This window comes from Chiroxiphia lanceolata, chromosome 7, assembly GCF_009829145.1.
Source record: "Chiroxiphia lanceolata isolate bChiLan1 chromosome 7, bChiLan1.pri, whole genome shotgun sequence".
Lineage (NCBI taxonomy): Eukaryota > Metazoa > Chordata > Aves > Passeriformes > Pipridae > Chiroxiphia > Chiroxiphia lanceolata.
In genome coordinates this window covers 667,291-682,526 of record NC_045643.1, presented here as the reverse complement: position 1 = coordinate 682,526, position 15,236 = coordinate 667,291, and positions in this window count along the sequence as shown.

Below are 15,236 nucleotides of genomic sequence, written 5' to 3'. Positions count from 1 at the left end.
TCGTCAGTCAGGGTGGGATAATGCAAATTTGGAAGAAGGGCTCTCCCAGTGTGAGGGTCCCATAACAAACACATGCCTGATGGGATAAAAATATTGACTTCTCTCTGCCTCAAGCCTCTGCTGGAGTGGCTGAAGCTCAGCTGCTGCAGTGTTCTGGTGCTGCCTCTCGAGAATGAGATGCAGCCACATGAAATCAGGCAGCAACAGACCCAGGGGACTGTGCTGCACTTCACTTCCCAAATTGGGACCACCATCACCAAAATTATGCAGCAGTTTCCATCATTTATCACAGACAGGCATCTTCCTGGTTGTGTCAGAGGCTCATTGCAGTTTTCTTCTTCCTCGTGTTCTGGCCTTTCAGTCAGTGAATTTCTCAGAAAGGAGCTCGTGTGTTTTCTGCTGATGTAACAAATCCGTGGCAGTGGTATTTGCTGGGATAGTACATGGCAGGTTCTCAGCTGCCTGTGAGAAGGAAAGCCCCCCCGAGAATAGAGGTTAAATCCTCATGACAACCATATGGTTGTGGGAAATGACTTAAAAGTGTCTGAAGAGCAGGGGAGAGGTTTCACAGGCAGGGCTGTCAGCTGTGACAGTCCCATTCAGAGAGAGAAGAGTCACTGATTCCCAGACAAATAAATAGACAATACCCAGCATTTCAGGGGGAAACGGCCAGAAAAGACAGAATTTCTTCAATTCCTCAGTCCACCAAGACTCGGCCCATTTCATTCAAAAAGTGTCCTTTGAACTGTGATCGAAAGAGTCTGAGTGAAATTGTGACTAAATAAGTGATTGCTATGAATGGCTGCTTTGGTGTACAGTTAGACTGAAGCTGGCAGGTCCATTCCCAACAGAGTTTGTTAGAAATGGGTATTGCCAACATCCAGAAGAAAAAGGCAACTGCACTCAGGCAGAGTGGCCCCTGATGTGGATGACAGGTGTGCTCTTGAAACACGGTCATTTCTCATAAAGTTTTGAGTGCATGAATATACCCTGAGTAGCTTTACTTGTTAATCTGTCTTTAAAAGTGAGAGAAACTAGCCCTGCTTAGGAGACAGGCCTGCCAGCCAGGTTTAAGCCATGCTGACCACACCACAGCATTCCCATACGGCACATCAGACCCTGCTCACACCTCTCAAGCATCTTTATGGAACACAACACTGTTTCCTGACTCCCAAGAATAAACATTACTTCACTTAAATTAATAGATTCCTGTCTCCCTTTGAAGCCAGGGCAGACCTCTACTTGGGATATTCTATATGCATTGACTATTTAGAAATGAATTTCTGGGGTCCCCCCAGCAGGAAAGTCTCTCCTTCTGAAAAGGCACCAGCTGCACCATAAGTCAGCCCTTCCAGGGAACACAACAGCAGTCAAAACTCAGCTAAATGCAAACTAGACACCTAAAGAGAATGGAAACAAGGAGCAGGGTCAGAGGCTGAAGGAAGAGGTTTCCTTGTTCTGTAAGGACAGGGGAGTGGTTGTGCTTGAACAGTGAAAAGCAATTTTGAGCATAGCATGAAAGCTGATCAGCTGTTTTTTTTCCAGCACGCAGTATCCCATTCCATCTTCCAATCTGATGCTTCAGCAAACATAACTGGTGCTCCTAAATGTGTGGAAGTTTGTGCTTTACTGCTTCCCTACGTGGATGATCCACCCCAGGGGCAATCCTCTGGTGCCAATCAGATCTCTGATGTTCACATGCAGTAATGCAGCACGCCTAAATTTTCCTCAGGAATGCTGCAAAGGGCACAGGCACAGAGTAGTCTGGGATTCATGGGAGCATCCCTGCCCAGGGTGAGAGGTTGGAGTAAGGTGATCTTTAAAGATGGGCCCCTCCCAACCCCAACCATTCCATGATTCCATGATGATTCTCTGATCTTTCCTGCATCTGCAGTAGGCCATGGTGCAGTTTCAGCTGTGACATCCCAAGGCTGGGCACAGCAAACCCCTGACAGAGCACATCCAGATTTTGCTGATGGGCTCAGTGTGGGTAACAATCCCAGCTACATCAAAGGAATGTCATACCCAGGTTTCTCTCTGCAGCACTGCAGGTCACGCCCCACATTAGGGATCAGGATGAGCTCCATCGTGCTCTCTCAGTGTGGCAGATGGCTTTTTGGGAAGTGCTGGCGAGCTGCTTCTCTGTGAGAGCCAGCATCACAAACTAGTACCAGCTTTCCTTCCCTCTTTGTGAACAGCTTTTTAAGATTCTGCTTGGTAGCAAGTGTTAAATCACACCCTGTATGAATTTCCATAGGTCTGATGTGAGCAACTGCTCTGAGCCACAAGCTTGTTACCCGTCATATGTCTGCAGTGCCATTGCCTCCTGCTCCATCATATTGTGCCAAATGCCAGGGCTCAGTCCAAACACAACACCTTTCAGGCAGAGCAGTGTGGACTACGCTGGTTTTTGTCCTGGAAAGCCTTTCCCCAGCAGTCACCTTTTGAATTTCACATACTGTGACTCAAGTCAGGGCTTGGTGGAGTCTGTCAGAAGCAGAAACTAAGCCCTGAGCAGAACTGCAACAGGCACACGGCACAGGGAAACATATTGGGGAAGTCTGGTGTTTGCTCTCACACCTAAAAAACACTTCTTCATGCACCAGATTGGTGAAGAGTTACATCAACAGCAGAACTGGGAGGGAGAGGGGTGAGACAAAGAGTGGCACAGCTATGAGGATACACCCGTTTTTCTCCACACTTGCATTCCTAATGGAGTGTGACTGTGCCTTAATTTTGAGTCTTATGATTTTTCTGAACTCTCCTTCTGTTTTGCTCTTAAGTCCAAGAGCATGTATATGAGTACAAGATGTGTGCTTACAGCTGGCATTCACACTAATCTGTTCGAGTGTTTAATTGCTCCTGTGCTACTTCCACAGCCTCAGCCACCTTCATATTATGTTCATCAACTTGGAAACTGTTCGTCACTGTCATCTTGGACAGGGGTACTTTTTACTTTTCCAGGAGATATAGCCTTGAAAAACCTCCAAGTCTGTTGGATATACGATCAATAACCACCAGGCAATCTGGGCAGATTGCACCCATGATAAAGGATGAAATGTTAAGACATCTTGCAGTCAGGGTCTTGAAAAATGAACCTGGCATTTGTCTGGCTGTCTAGACAGCTGGGACAAAAAGGAGGAAAAAAAGAAAAGATTATCCCTTTGCATACAGCAAATCCTCCGTCTCCTCTTTGCATTTAGCCGTCCTTTGCGAGCTGATAATGGCCAAGGTGCTGGATAAATGGGACTTTATTACTGCCCTGCTTTCTCACTTCGGGGGTTCAGCTTTCACAGCCGTTGGCACAATGGGGCTCTGACACCGCGGGGTGAGGAGCTGCACCGAGCGCTCGGGGCTCGCTCCGGGCTGCCCGTGGAGACAGGGTGGTGGTGACAGGGACCTGCAACTGTAGCTATCAATTACTGATGAGGTTTCTGCTCACTTTTTGTCATGCTCATTTAGACCGGAGAGTGGAGGACCTGGATCATCTTACAAGGTACAGATGACTTGATTAATCCCCCGGCAGACTCGTGCAAACATTTTGCAGCACTCTGGCGTTCCTGTTCCTCTCCCAAGGCTGTGTCCTTACATTATCACACTTTTTGTCAGAGCAGCGGGGAGCTCACTGCATTCCTGGACATCACTGCATTCAGTCATTCACCCAGCTTGGATAATGATTTAGCTGTCCCAGTCAAAAAAGAACGAGGTGTGTAGGAACCAGAGTCCCAGTTCTTGCAGAGACCTGAGGAAAGAGCGGGTGTGTTTCTCAAAGGACAGCACCTAATTAAACTCCCGTGGAGATCCTCGTGTCCAGCGCACTGTTTGCCCGGGGACCTGTGTTTGGAAGCAGGTTATTAAGCTGAGGCACCTCTCAGTGAGGCAGGAAGGGCCGAGTACTGCTCCTTCTCAGAGTTTGCTCTTACCTGTGCTGAGCCCACTGCCTCCTGCAAGCCAGGCAGTCTCATTAAATGACATGCAGTGTTTGGTTAAGCACAAAAGCCACACGGCACTTCCCACGTTCAGGGCAGTGTAACTTAGATCAGGAGCAAGTCAGGGAACCTTCTAGAAGCAGCTCCACAGTCCGGTTGGCAGGATCCAGGCAGGTGCCCTCTGAAGGGGCAGAGTCACACGGCGTGTTAAGGACTGCAGTCAGCTCCTGGCCTTGTGGCACAGGGGAATCCTTGCTCCAGTACTGACACTAAATCCCACTCAAGAGAGCCATGGGAAGGGGTGGCAGCTTTACAGAACCTGGGTATCAGTTTGGAAAAGGCACCTGGGGTGGATTAAAGTACCACAAAGCATCAACATCTCTGGAGGGATTCAACAGAAGGACAGATTTTTCTGTACAAATCCCAGGCCATCCAGCACACGGAAAGGATGAGTCATTCTGACCTCCTACCCAGCATATTAAATATGTTCAGCCAGAGAATGAAAGCTCATTTCTTTTATCCATTCACCCCTCCAACTGACAAGGTCAGTCAAATGTCACTGTATGCTTCATCAGACAGAATGAGTTTAGCACAGTGCTGGAGTCCAAGTGTATATTTTTTATGTAGTGCATGCTTTTCTCTTTGGATGAGTTTAGAGTTCTGTTTTCAGCAAATTAGTACATCCTCCTGATTAGTGATGGCAAGCTGCATGTTGTAAAGCTTTAAACAGGCAAGGCTGTCCATTCTCTTGACCAATCCAAATTAATCAGCACCCAGCTTAACACTAAGACTGAGGAATAGTCATTGTCTTACAATGCCTTGGACATGCTCAGCAGCATTTCACTGCAACACCCACCACCTGGCCAGATCACAGAAAAGGTTAGTTCAGCCTAACAGCCTGCTTTGGTATGGCCAAAAGAAGTTGTCTAGCTAAGGGCACAAAAAGAATCACATCATGACAGCCCCAGCCACAACCAGCTTCAATTTATATACAGTTTTTGTTGGTATTTAGTGATTTACCTAAGAAATCTATGTGTGAAACAGCAACAAAAAAAGAAGCAGATCTACAGCTTTGCTTATCCTTCTTCTGAGCCCTTTCCATTCCTGCCATTGGATAGACATGTGATATTCAAATGTCCATGGACTCTGGATTTATGCAAAGCAGCACAGTATTTTGTTCAATTCCCTTTTCATGCTTGGTTGTCAGAGAGCTCACGTTTCCATAGAACTGCCCAACAGCTCATTTCAGGAGGCTAAATTGTCTGAAGGGAGCTCATTACATGAGAAGATTAAGAGCAGGTAAAGAAAGGAGGTGACCACACCAACAGATTGACCATGATTAGTGTAGGTTCAGCCTAATTGCCCACACGAACCAATTTTACCTATTTTCTAACGAAAACATTGGAATTTCTTCAGTTACTTGGCAGGAAATTTGCAACTGGGCTGCAGCACCAGGACTGCCAGTGCTAAGCAGACAAATGTAATGCCTGGTTAAAACCAACCAGAGCCTTCACTGACTAAGTTTAGGCCATGTTTAGAGAAAACTTTCTCTGGCAAAGTTTCAACAGTCTCCAAATCCACTGCTTTCAGGCTTAAAATTGTGTCCTCCCAACAGACTTTCCTGCAACAAAATCTACCTGTAAAAAAGCACCTGAGCATGTGGAACTCTCAAATAGCTTCTCCAGTTATTTTATTTCCTTTTTCATCCTTGCAAGGATATTGTACACCAGCTACCTGCAAGCAGTTTGCATGAGACGAGAAACTGTCCCAGAGCAAGAGCTCATGTGAAATACTGGGATGTTTTCTTTCTTTCAGCTGAGAGAGTTGAAGTCTAAAGTCTAATTCACCCAGATAAGGACTGGCCTGCAGGAGTTCATCATTAGCTTGTTTAGACCTGAGCCAGTCAACTTTTAACACATTTTTATGGTTTATTCTGACCAGTCAAATGCTGAAGTGAATGTCACCCCCCCGACTCTCCAGAAGATGCACCAGTGAAGCTTCTGCTGGGATTGGTCATACCCACTGGCACTAAGAACTCGAGTGTATTCTTTCTTCAAACAGCAGGTTAAAATGATGGAAAGAGGGTGGTGAGACACAGAAGCTGCTCTTCCATCATATGCATTGTGCCAAACTATTACAAATTTTCAGATGATTAATGAAGCCTGAGATCTGTGACCAACCCATAATTCTGTTACATCTTATTACATCATGGATAGGCAGGACTAAAAGTAGACCATTACTTTATGTCAGCATCAGTCATTCCCCAATATCTCTGTTAACCTCTGCTGCCAAATGACCTCTTCCTGGAAAATTAACCTCTTTGGAGCAAAAAGTCTTGTTCAGCCACATGCACAGTGAATTGTTCCCTGCCTCACACTTCTTTGGCCCCTCCTTTTCCCTTGCATGCCTTGCAAAGCACAGTTTGGCCATTGCTGGGACAGTGTCCTTTGTATCAATGCCCTGTTTCTGGTGCTGTTACACAGGTGCTTTGGAGCAGCTGAGGGAAGCTCAGAGCCCTTTTAGCAGGTTCAGAACAGTTCAGCAACAGGTCAAATGCACTTCTATACCACAGACGTCTCGAGTTTGGCTTTCCTTACACACAAAACATTTTACAGTGTTTTCCCTTTTTACATAGGGAAAACCCTGCTGTTACCCAGCAGTCCAGCAAAAGAAGACAACTCATCTTCCAGAATGAGACAACTCATCTTCCAGAGCCCAGTGCTCTGTGCCAGTGGCCATAACAGGCCAGACTCCCATGTGCCAGGTGATCCATAGCCTTGTGCAATGCAGGTTCCTAACCACTGGAATGCTGCAAGTTCATGTGTGCCGTGTTTTGTCCTTGCAAGCCCCAAACTGACCAATTTATGGCACAGCTTTGTCCTGAACACTTCCCAGAAACATCTGAAGTCCCTTTGAAAGGCTTCTATGCAGTTTAGAGGAACCAACAACTCCACTACATCTTTGTTTTAGTTACTGAAATAAGGGAACTCCAAGTCACCCCAAGACTGCTCACTCTTGCTTTCATAAATGAATTCACTGTTACAGAGGGACATTTTTCTGGGAAGTGACTCTTCCCTGTATTTCTTTGAAATGCTGTAATGCTGTTTTGATAATGGAGTTGCTTCACTTACTAAGTCCTTCCCAGTTGTTTCCCCATTTTCACTTAGAGGCACACTTCCTCTTGGTCTTGTTTTCACAAGATTTGAGATGCTACACTGTGCTTTCTGCTTCAGATTAGGCACCCAAAAAAGATCCGGCTGCCCTGACTACTGTACCATTTGAGGGATCCCACCCACAACCCTAGAGAAAAGGTTAGATCCTTCACTCTGCCCTGAACAGTCCATTTATCCACAGAATGCAGAACTCATGTGCAGTTGTTATCACTGCTGAGGCTGCTGATCCCTACATGCACCAGCCCAGCTAGAACTTTGGCCCCTGTCCCCCAAAGGTGGGCTCTCAGGACAGGAAAGCAATTTTTTCCATCCATGTAGGTTGTTCAGGTTGGCATCAGACAACCAAGTTTATGGGCAGGACTCGTACACCCTGGGAGCATGTTCTTAACTGAACTCACAAGTTTATTTGGACGTGAGAGCCATGAAGCAAAGCTCTCGATATGTGCAATTTAGCTTGGCATTGATAACCAGCATCCTGAAGGCCTTTTGCTTGAGATTTTACCTCTGTTAATTCCAACAACCCATGACTTGCACCTACATGATTTACACCGTTCCTAAAACCCAGTAATATTTATGTTCTTTAGAGCAAGATGCTTCTAACAAAACTACTGTCTTCCAATTAAACCTGTCTCTCTTCAGGAACAAAGTACAAAGATGAAATTAGCTTTTGAGGCTTCTGCCAAGTATTTCACGTTAGATAACCATTCCCCATCCATATTTCATGTTCTGCAAGGCAAAAGCAATTCCAGGTCTGTTTGGCATGCACAGCTCCAGCAGATGTGGACATGTGTTTGTCAGCTGTACGAGGAATGAGATTTCTTTCCTGTTTTCCAGGCTAAGACACAGAACTGCTGCTGCAATAGTTTATCTCAGCTTTCAGAGTACTCTGCCCCAATAGATACTTAACACTACAGGCCCCCCAAATTCTTCAGGGAATATTTAAAAGTCTGCTACACCTTTTTTTTATATCCAGTAGTGAAGAGATAAAACACAAATAAGCATTTACAGTTCTCAAGACAGTACATCTGAAGTGGTGCTACTGGAGACCACAGCAGAATGTTTTTCAATTCCTTTATTAGATTTTATGGTGGTTGATTTGACTTTAAACCTTTTTGGTGCAACCAGGAGTCTGCAGCCTTGTCTGGAGCAGGGAGGAGTCTGCAGTGGCAGCTTTAAACACTTCCCACACAGGTCATCAAAATTCAGCTGAGGGCCCAAGGGCAGTGAGGGTCGTACTTGTGACAGCTCAGATGGTTGAAAAGGAGCAAGGAAGAATCCATGCCTTACTTTCATCTTACTGCATCCAGCCCACTCTTTGGAAAACTAGTGCCAAACTCCCCTGTTTTTTGACCCTTCAGATCTGGGCTGTTGCATTCTGGATTGAACTGAGGCCCAAGGGCAGGGACTTGCCTCCATCCCAGCTCCCTGCCTGCAAAATGCAGCTCCACCATGCCTGTACTCTCCTCAAGTCGGTTGAGTTCAAGGAGACCTCAGTGTACATTTTATCTTGCATTTCAAAGTAGCGACACAAGTTGAAACTGTGGGCAGAGCTGAGGCTGAGCTTTGAGGCGTTGGGGCTTTGCAGGCTTTGAAAGCAGAGCATTCTGCACTGCAGACACGTGGTGGTTCCCTGCCTCAGGAACACTGTCAGGGACACGGGAGCTGTCCTGAAAGTGAGAACTTGGCGTTCTTTGAAGAGTGTTGCACCTCAGACTTCGACTTTAAATGAAGTGTTGTGCTTAAAATACCCAAGGCCTCTTCTGAAAGCTACTGAACCGCACTTGACCTCTTTTTTTTCACACTGTCCACCTTCAGATGTTGGCCAAGGGACCAGCTCGTCCCTCTCCAGGTGTCAGGAAAGCTGTAACAAATAACTCAAGGGCAGCAGGAGGGATGTAAGCAGCCTCTGCAAAGCAGAGGAAATCTTTTTCCGTCAGATAAAATACATCTGAGCCCATACATCTGAGTCCTGACACCAGTCTACAGATGCTTATTTTGGGAAAAAAATATATTAATCTTTGGTAACAGAAGGCTTTAAAATCTCATCCTCCAGCTTGCTTCAATGGTTGCACATGAGCTGATGAACAACAAGGATGCTGCTGAGAGGTCAGAACTGGGTGTAAATGACTTTATGCATTGGGTTTTGAAGAGAAGGATATAAATTATGCAGGGCAGGATCCATTGTAACTTCCAGCCACTTACATCCATGTGAAGAAGTGCTGTTTGCACAGAATTTCTGGCCTTTGCCAGAATGCCAATTCATTGTGGGTTGAATTAGTCTTCAGTGACATCAGACCTACACCTCAGGCTGAGCACCTTGACTAGGAGCATCCTACCCTCCCCAGACTGCAGCATGTCAGGAAGGCCCTCCTCACTCACCAGGGCAGGTGCCCAGCAGCTCCCAGCCTGAGCTCTCCCTACACCAGCTCGTGGCCTCAGCTCCACATTTCCCAGTGAGCTGGAAACAAGTGCAGCTGACACAGATCGGTCCAGGAAATCCCAAAGGAACCAGCACAGCAACTGCCATGCCAGAAGGAGGTTCCTCTACAGTTCACGTACTCAGTAGCTAATTTAAGCACATGAATATTTGTTCCAGGGGAACTCAAACCTCTTGTTTTTTCATAAAACAGTGAAATCAATAGGTTTTACAGCAGCCTCCTGCTCTCTCTCTGCTAAAGATGTGTGATTTAGGTACCCTTGGTTCAACCAAAGGTTGCCTCTTTGTTAGTGCTGACAATTCTCCCTGTCTCTAATAATTGCTGAACACTCTCCCAGAGCCTCACGGTGTTCAAAATATTACTGGGCATCAAGTTTCATTTCATGACACTTGTTCTCAAATTCTTCTTTTGCAAGTGATGGAAAGTTACACTGGAATGAAAAATCACACCCAGCTTAGTAAAAACAATCCCTAAAAAGCTTCGTTTTGTTCTGTGATAATGGGTCTGCAATGGGTACACAGGAAGGAGATTTTCCAGCTCAGTCTGCACTCAGAAGCAGGCAGCTGATGAGCAGGGTCCCATGGTGCCCTCGTGCTATGGAATACAAGTCTCGCCACCATAAGAAGATTGTTCAAAGCTTAGAATCCCAGAGAACATGTTTTTTTTATGTTAATGTTATGATACATAGCTGGTGAAGGGCTTTTGAACTGCAATTAATTACTGCAGAGGGAATAGCCTGGCTTTAGCAGCTGGGAATGTTTCCAGGACTCCACCATTAAGCCCAGTTTATGAACAGAACTAGGTCAGACAAACCTGGTCAAACCGTAAGCAAATGCGATGGTGGAAATGTGCCAGGAGCCCTTCCTCGTCTCCAGACAAAGAGCCCATGGGGTTTTATTACATTTTTATGAGGAAGCCGAAGCTACAGAAAGGGGGCATGCAAGGTGATGCACACGAGCAGTGAGTAGCAGGGCCTTTCCAGGGAATTCTTCCTGGGCTGTTGGCACAGCCTGCGCTGCAGCGGGGCCCTGCCTCTGCCGCGCTCCTCCAGCTGCACAAACGTGCCTTGTTATCAACCAGCTGTTAAGCAGCTCAAAGAACTGACACAGACACACAGTAAATCCCACCAGTTTCTATGGTGACCGTGTCCTAGATGTCCCCTTTGGGGACCCCCTTCTGACACAGCCATCAGGAATACTGCCCGCTGGGGACAAGGGGCTGATGGTGCTGCAAGTCATGCCAGGGGGAATTCCTCACTTGGGAAATCTGAGGGCATGGAGTTACTGCACCAGGTAAATCCCACCGATTTTGAAGCTAAAAGTTCCAAAGGAAAGCAAACTTGGGTGGTGCTGATGTCAAACACACGCAGGGAAATGCACCTTCAATAGAACTGCTGCCTTTGGTGTCCGGCGTGTCCGGCCAGGCCTGTTTGTAAGAAGGAGCAGGGCTGTGCTCCAGGTGTTCCTGCTGGGAGCCCGAGGGAACAGGCACTAAAGTGAGCAATTCTACATAGCCACAGAATTTGGTGATGCCTGGCAGCACTTTTCTTCTTGGACAGGCTGCCTATTGCACAGCTACAGTCAGTGCCAGCTGTTCTCTTCTCTGTAGCCAACAGGACCAGGGAAGTGATTGTCCCACTGCTGAGGCCCCTCCAGGGCTGTGTCCAGTTCTGGGCCCTCATGACAAGGACACGGAGGGGCTGGAGCATGTCCAGAGAAGGGAAGGGAGCTGGGAAGGGGCTGGAGCAGCAGGAGCAGCTGAGGGAGCTGGGGGGGCTCAGCCTGGAGCAAAGGAGGCTCAGGGGGGACCTTCTGGCTCTGCAACCCCCTGACAGGAGGGGGGAGCCAGGGGGGGTCGGGCTCTGCTGCCAGGGAACAAGGGACAGGAGGAGAGGGAACGGCCTCCAGCTGTGCTGGGGGGTTTAGATTGGATATCAGGAGGAATTTCTCCCTGGAAAGGGTGGTCAGGCCTTGGCAGGAGCTGCCCAGGGAGGTTTGGAGTGCTCATCCCTGGAGGTGTCCAAGGAAGGCCTGGCCGTGGCACTCAGTGCTCTGGGCTGGGGGACGAGGTGGGGATGGGGCACAGGTTGGACTTGATGATCCTGGAGGGCTTTTCCAACCTCAGTGATTCTGTGGCTCAGTGATTCTCCAGCTGCAGTCTGGCTGTGTTTCTGATGCACACACACACACATAAGTGCCAAGGGCAAAAGGAACAGGATTTCTCATCTGAAATGTAGGAAAGTACCATGATCAGCCGTGACTACCATCCTCAGCTTTGTTTCCAAGCTCTTTTACATCCCTTCACTGATTAGGAGTGGTTCACACCCCTCCTAACACCAAAGAAAACATTTTGCTTTCTTACCAGACAAATGATTTCAAGTTGCTATTTAAACTGTGCAATCTGTCACCAAAAATTCACTTTTTAGGGGATGCTGAGTTAGACAATTGTACAATGTCGTGCTCCTAAAATAAGTCACATGGGATCTTCACCAGCAAAGGTTTTCCCAACTGAGTTGTTTCGAGGTTACTGTGTCAATTTCTTGTCCTGTTTCCTCCTTCCTTGTCACTGGATGTCATAGCATACAACAGTGTTATTAGACATTAAGGTAATTGTTCTAAAGATGAGTTTGAATTAATCCAGAGTGACCTCCCCTGTGGCTTTTCTGCATTAAATCAATACCTCATGCCTGAAAGTTCAAAGGTAAGAATTGAGCCTACAATTTTCCATAACTTTTCAAGCCCTGTCAGCGTGCCACAGCTGAAGTGAGACCTGAGCTTAACATGGAATTATGTGGTGAATCAAATATTGATTCTCCGTCAAGAAGGTGACAACGGCAACAAGCTTAGAGACACCTTGAGTGTAATCATATTTAGCCATGATAAGAGCTCAATAAAGTGCTGAGTACCTTGGAACTGGCATATGAAGCTGTCACTGGATTTGCTCTGCTATAAAATTCAGGATGTTACTGAGCCCTGACTCAGGGGTACCAACTGAACAGGTCTTTTTAGTGTATATGAGTCGAGCCTTTGCTGCTATGAACCTGTCTGAGCCTTGGATAGCTTGGATAGAACTTAGGTCCTAAAACCGTCATCTGAAGGCGTTTATTTTAATTGTAAACGCTTTAAGTCTCTGCTTTAAAGTTAGCACACAGACTGTTATCAGCCTGAGCAAAGCCACAGCACAACTCCAGACCTGAACAATGACTTTGGTTTAATGCAAATCTGTCAGTATCGTAAATGGTTTTACAGTGGAACTTAGATCAACAAGGAGCCAAAACTTGGGCAGTTCGAGAGGTGGTTCATTTGAACATTTCAGAAAGTTTCTGGTTAGTGGAAATTCAAGTCCCTGGGGCTAGAATTGAGAAGTGACTCTAGGATTCCTTTCCCCATATGGTGAACACATAGTTACTGCTGGCTCACTGCTCTGCAGCACGGTGCCAGTATGTACCTCACTTCTGATTAGAAGACCCTCAAAGTAGGATAATTTGACCTTGCAAGGGATTTGATCTGTGCTCCCACCTCCAGAAAAGCAGGTTGCTTTTGCCATGCCACCTTTTTTTGAGCAGGTTTGGTGCAGAGCAGCATTTTCCCAGTTCTGACAGGAGCACTGGGGAATGAGCTCCAGCTTCCACAGCCGCTTGTTGTTGTGAGTCCATAATTAGTATTGTTTGAACTAGTTGGCATTTCTCCTAGAACAGATTTCACACTCCCTGAATGAGGTTAATTCATTAGTTACATTTGTTTCAAAGCCTCTTGAGCAATCTAATCACTCTGTAATAGTAACTGACTGACCCAAATATTTACCCAGTAAAATAACAGAATTTCATCCCAATTTGTTACAAGGGGAAGCTTAACCTATTTAAGTTTTTATATTCTCTACAGAGTATGGTAAAGATAATTCAGGAAAACTCGATGTTTCCATATGGGTTTGATTTCAGTTTTTATGGCAATATCAGTATTAGTAGGCACAAAGATGCATCTCTAACACTCTCTCTCCTGTATTTTTCCAGACACTCCCTGCATATTAAACAAAGCACTGCTCACACCAACAGTAATCACAGGAACAGCCAGGCCTTGGGACTGTGAACAGATACAGGAGCAGTCCCAGTTAAGTGAATTGTTGCTCACAACCATCAGCTATACTTCTCTTTTAACTTCCCCTGGATGGTTCAGGAGTCCTTATGTCCTCAGTTTTCCCAGTTAACCCCTTTCCTGTTAGGTCTCCAAATGAGCCCATGTGTTAAACTGCCTGTGATGTTTAATTTATATTAAATCCAGGCACAGATTGATGTGTGAATATTCAAGGATGCTTGAATATTTATTTTATTTCCCCCCCCCCTTCAACATTTCAGCTACTGGACTGGTAATTAAAGCTAGTGCTGCCTAATTCAGCTGAACATTTCATTCAGCCTTCCCATTCCAGCAATCAGGAAACAAGCTCCACTGTGTCCTACCACAGCATTAGAGGAAGGTACAGTGAGTGTTTAAATAGAATTCCATGAGAGTTCTCCATTCCCAAGACCTGTGCTTATGCATCACCTTAATGGATTGTGAACCCCGCCCTCAACTTCTCTGTGGAACTTTTGTACAGTCATATTTCCAGTAAGGTCAAACTCTGCTGCTTGTTTTCACTGACCCAGTTCCAAAAGCAGGATGTAATGGTCCATATGCCTTGAGTCCAAGTGCATCAATTGAGACTCCTCAGAATTCCTTCTGTAGAGTTTGGTGGGCAGACTGGGAATAGCGGGAAGAGGATAAGCCCTGTCATCTGATGGGAGCTAGGGCTGCTCAAGATGCTGATTCAGTGCTGCCTTCCAGTCACTGATACCTTCAAGGAACAGAGCACTGAAAGCAGAGGGAACCCATCCAGACTGGCTTTCTGTAGTCATGGCAGTGAGAGGATTTGCCAGCTGGGGAGGAGGAGGAGGAGGAAGCAGCACAGATGGAACTTGGCTACAGACCTGAGCACAGAACCAACCGCACAGGATCGTGCTGGGAACCTTCACCCTGGAAAGCTCAGAGAGGCAAACCAGTGACAGGAGGCTGTGTGGCACTGGGACCACTCTGTGCTTTACTGGAAGCCCATCAGCCCTTCCATCCTTGTGAAGCTGTCTGAGTTTCACGACCTCTCCAGATGAGCAGCAGTTTCGGCGTTCCCCTGGGCAGTGCCTGAGGTACCCATGTCCCAGACCAAAGAAAAACAAATCCAAATTCCTTACTGCTCACAGTAAAAGCCATTCCCTGCCAGTTCACATTAAGGCTGATGGAACACTTCAGATGCCAGACTCTCCTGAACAGAGTTTGAGAGCAAAGAGGTGTATCCAGCACTGCTCTGCACACCACCAGCAGCATTTCAGGCTAATCTCAGCTGCAAGCACAGCAAAATGCCACTTACTGTTACAGACTTATACGAGAATTCTACGTGAGCTGCAACAGTAGCTCATATTTGGCTGTGATTTTACAGAGCTTACATGAAAACTATTATGCAACAAAAAATCGGGGTAGAAAAAGCTTCACAGGAGGATGATAGATCAAAATATTACAAAAAGGCTTTATATTAATACAGGGGTTTAATGCTTCAGTTACTTGTGTGCTAGTAGGTGCATTCATTTGCAGTTGAGGCTACTCTGTGAGCTATTTTCCATGAATGTTAGAGCTGGAAGAACACAAAGCATATGGCAGCAGTGGAAACAATCA